At 28.6% G+C, this 5,119-nt stretch overlaps 1 long non-coding RNA gene across 1 annotated transcript; it reads right to left on the bottom strand.

Moving 5' to 3' along the window:
* Positions 1-1,843: 1,843 nt before the first annotated feature.
* On the bottom strand, positions 1,844-2,893 carry LOC128293342 (uncharacterized). The gene is made up of 2 exons (XR_008283525.1): positions 2,737-2,893; positions 1,844-2,048 (listed from the first exon to the last, which is right to left on the bottom strand). It is a non-coding gene; the product is annotated as an uncharacterized LOC128293342 (long non-coding RNA).
* Between the last annotated feature and the right edge of the window lie 2,226 nt (positions 2,894-5,119).

Raw genomic sequence — 5,119 nt, 5'->3', positions numbered from 1 at the left:
AATATTGTTTTAGTTCAAGATGTTTACTACCATTTTTCCTCTAAATTTCAAAGGTCATACAATTCAGTCCTTGCTCAATTAACCCATCTATTAAGCTAATTTTTCTCAATTAAAATTTTATTCCATCATTCTAAACTATTCAGAATTTTAACATTAAACCTTAATTCACAACTTTTTCACAATTAGGTCCTAAAATCAAATATCTATTGAAATTACTTGATAAAATCATCAAACAACAAAATCAAAGCTTCAAATTCATTTTATTTCATCATAAACAGCTAACACTTATCAATGATAGCTTTTAATTTTGTTCATAAAATCAAAAACTAATGAATTAAACACTTGGACCTAATTGTAAAAGTCACAAAAACATAAAAATCTCAAAGAAAAGGGTAAGAATTGAACTCACATATGTTAAAGTATGAAAAACCAGCAGCTTTCAGACCTCCCATGGCGTTTTTGCTGAAGAAAAATGATGATATCTCTAGATTTTTCAAATTTGTCTTGTTTTATATGTTTAATTTACAAAATTTCCCATTTTGCCCTTGTTTCTCCTTGTCTTTTTTGCTGATTTTCTTGTCCAACCGTCCAGCCCATACAATTTGGGTCCAATTGCCTTTTAAATCCCTCCTTTTTAATCACTTAAACTATTTAATCACAATTTAACAAATTTTGCACTATTTTCAATTTAGTTCTTTTTAATTAATTGACTAACCAAACGTTAAAATTTTCTAGCGAAACTTTAATACTAACTTAATAACACTGCATAAATATTTATAAAAATATTTATGGCTCGGTTTATAAATCCAAGGTCTCAATACCTCGTTTTCAACTAATTTTACCTGATTAATTCTTTTAAAATCGCAAAATTCACTAATTAAAAATAATTCTTTTAAGTTCGCGCTTGGCTTATAATTATTATTTGTTAAAATTTCTAAACTTACTCATCGGATTTAGTGATCTCGAATCACTGTTTCCGACACCACTAAAAAATTTGGCTGTTACAGTTTGAGTTTTAGGCTTAATTTTTATTATATATGAGCCCAATATTGTATTTATCATCTATTAAATTAGAGTTCTAGTACACTTAAGAGTTTTATTTTATTGAGCTAGCCTATATATAAGCCTTTCCATTGTACACAATTCAGACAAATTTTTCTTTGAGTTTCTTTTGGAAAGTTTTAACAATCTTTTTAGATTGTGGGGATCATCTTCAAACTTTTTGTAATGCCCCCTTTACCCGAGACCGTCGCCGGAGTCGAGCACGAGGCATTACTAAACTTATTTGAGCACTTAAACAAATTCAAACAATTTATATCACACTTTCTAGACAAGCTGTCCAACTGCGTTACAGATGCAAAAAAAATCATATCTCGAGTTACAAAACTCGAAATCTAAATCCGTAAATTTTCCCCAAATCTAGGCTCATATATATACTTACTAATTTTTTCTAGAATTTTGGTTGGGCCAATTAGTACAGTTTATTAGTTGAAGTCTCCCTGTTTCAGGGTTCGGCTGCTCTGACCCTGTTCACTACGAACCAAATTTCTCCATGTACAGAATTCAAATAACCAAGACGTTTATTTATATTAAAATAGACTCAATAAGGAATCCATACATATATAGTATGACTCCTAATTAATTTTTTATAATTTTTAATGATTTTTACAAATCAGAACAGGGGAGTTCAAAATCACTCTGACCTTGTCTCACAAAAATTCAAATATCTCCTGATATGAAAGCCTTTTGCTTACACCGTTTCTTCTATGTGAAACTAGATTAAATAAGATTTAATTTCATATTTTATTCAACCTATAATTATATTTTTATGATTTATGGTGAATTTTCAAACTCAGACTACTGCTACTAACCAAAAACTATTTTAGTACAAAATGTTGTTAACTAGTTTATAACATCTTTACTTCATTTCATTTAAACTCTATACATGCCATATAAATCTTCAAACATAAAACAAAAGCTACCGGAATTGATCTGGATAGTGTGCTTTGTTGTGTTGATCCGATCTACCCACTTCACTTCAAGTCAATCTACATAAAAATATTAAACACACACAAGTAAGCTTATTGAAGCTTAGTAAGTTCATAGGTTAAAAGTAATGCTTACCAAACATAATATTTCCAAACAATACCAAAACACTTACTAAAGTTTCCTGCGATTCACAACCATTGTTATAATAATTCACATAGTTGAGCTCAACAGTAACAACTACTCAATCTCTTCCATTTGGATCACTTCTCTTTTATTTCTTATAATCAAATTAGGAAACGACTTACGAAATTGAGTACGTCGTTGCTCAATGCCACGATTCACAACTCAGTATGGTTTTCCTCATTGAAATACCATACCTACATTTTTCAACTCGGTATGGGAAATGCCATACCTACATTTTTAACTTCGGTATGGATTTGATAATACCATACCTACATTTCACAGCTCAGTATGGATAATACCATACCTACATTTCACAACTCAGTATGGATGATACCATACCTACATTTCACACTTTGCCATGGAACAACCATGGTCTTATCCGTCAATTCATCACACGTCACGATACGAACGTACTCAATCCTGCGTTTTTCCTAATTTGCATTTCCACATTTATTCTTTCATTAACAAAATCTATACAATCCCACAACAAATTCGTATATAATAACACATTATAAACTTCAATCATTCACAAATAAACATCTAAATTCAACCATATGAACTTACCCGGCTAATTTGTAGAAGATATTGAAATTTAGGGACTATTCCGCAACTTTTTCTTTTCCTCGTTCTTCTTTGGATTCTTGATATGATGTAAAAATATGAAAAACCAGCTTTCTCCAGACCTTCTATGGCGTTTTGGCTGAGAAAATATGAAAAATGTCTAGATTTTTCAATTACATCATTATTTAACTATTAACTTTTATCTATTTCCAATTTTGCCCCTTGTTCACATTGTTTTCTTGCTTATTTCATACCCAAACCGTCCAGCCATTAACCTTTGGGTCTAATTGCTCTTTAAATCCATCTTTTTAAATACTTAAGCTATTTACTCACAATTTAACAAATTTTGTGCTATTTTCAATTTAATCCTTTTTAATTAATTAGCCATCCAAACGTTAAAATTTTCTAACGAAACTTTAATACTAACTCAATGACACTCCATAAATATTTATAAAAATATTTATAGCTCGATTTTCAACTTTGAGGTCTCGATACCTCATTTTTGACCCGTTTGACCTAATAAATTCTTCTAATTCACTAATTTCACCATTTCACAAATTCTTCTAAATTCTTACTTGACTCATAAATATTAAATTACTATCTTGTTCAATCTTATTTGTCGAATTTAGTGATCTCAAATCATCATTTCCGACACCACTGAAAATTAGGCCGTTACACTTTTTCTTGCTAAGGTTTCTATCTTGGAGGGGAAATTAGAGCCGTTTGAGATTATTCGTGTTTCCAAGGCTTCTTAGGACTTATACACACCACGTTCTATCTTTTCATTTATCTTCTTTATTCGCTTCCTTAATTTTTGATTTATTGTTTTGTTTTAGTTATTTATTTTAATTGTTTTATCTGACTTGGATTCAATTTTGTTTCAGGTTGTGTCAAAATCTAAGTTTTTTCCCAAACGTCTAGAGCCCTAAGTCAAATTCGTGACTTCGACTAACTTTACGATCCACTTTCACGTTCATCCTTCTCGTCCTTTATCGAAGCGTGTATTACCATTATACCTAAATACAAATGATAATATGTATCCAAATAATTATCATTAAAATTAACTAATCTTAAATACAATAAAAAATAATTAAAATATATCCAAACTTACTCATAAATGATATAGTATTTAAATAGAAAAAAAACATCCACAATATAATTTACCCAAACCTTCAAACTCAATTTTTTTAAAAAAAAATTGCGTCCTACCCCAATAAACCAAAATTTCCATTAATATTTATTAATTCAATATATATTTACAGCTTGCCTTAATTAAACAACGAGGTGCAGCAGGTGATTCATATGCCAATTGAAAAACGTCAATATCAGTTTTTCTAAATTTGTACCATAAAAATTAAATAATTCATTTTACATTTTAATACATAATATTATAATTTGAAAATGATTTTAATTGTTTTAAATTAATAAAATTTTAATCGATATTATTCATTTTTAGTGTTGCTATCAAACAAGCAAAGGAGAGAATACAAAAGAATGAAGCAGAAGACAAGAGAGAGGTGTTTGTTCCATTCTTTGTTGTTTGGTGGTTAAGTAGATTGTCAGATTAGCTCAGGATTTAAGGGGTCTTTTTTTTTTTTTTTTATGCTTGTTTGTTTGCAGCGTTGAAATGCGTATCTAAGGGAATGTTTGTCATGGAATAATCTCATTAATTCCAAGAGGATATCTTGTTTTTATTACAATACCATTTTAATTAACATTAATTATTATGTTATTTCATACCTTGATAGTTAAAAGTATTTATTCGAATTTTATTTTATTATTATAATTCATAAAAATATATTTCTTTAAATATAATTTTTTATATCAATATTTGTTAAAGGATATATCAATTATTCGATCACTTAGTATGTAAAATAAAACCAAACTGACTATCCACCCACCTCTCCCCTCAAAGAAACAAACATTTATTCCTAAAAATAGAAGTGTGAAATAAAATAAAGAAAATCAATTGCATATAAGTATAAATAAAATAATTTGGGTTTTATTCCCTATATATGAAATGAAAAGATTAATTAATAAAATAAATCGAGTTGTACATTAATTAGTGAAAAAGTTGAAGCCGGCACCTCTAGGTGAAGCCTTCTATATGTTTTTTGAGCTCAAATGAAAATGGGAAAATATCATAAATAGTCCCCACATCTTATCAAACTTTCATAATAGCTAATTTTAGTTATATAGTTTTAATTGTTTTTTTTAAGCTACAATACAATATTAATAGGTTTCAAGCCAAGAATTTGATGAGAACTACAAGTAAATATGAGATTTATTTTACTAATTAATTTTTAAGAATTCATCTTGAAAATTTGATAAATTCATGAGGGACCATTTGTGATATTATTTCACTTTTAGTCCAAAACATAGAAAC

Source organism: Gossypium arboreum, chromosome 5 (genome assembly GCF_025698485.1).
Source record: "Gossypium arboreum isolate Shixiya-1 chromosome 5, ASM2569848v2, whole genome shotgun sequence".
Classification (NCBI taxonomy): Eukaryota; Viridiplantae; Streptophyta; class Magnoliopsida; order Malvales; family Malvaceae; genus Gossypium; species Gossypium arboreum.
The sequence above is the reverse complement of the archived record's forward strand: the minus strand, read 5'-3'. Positions and strand labels throughout refer to the sequence as shown.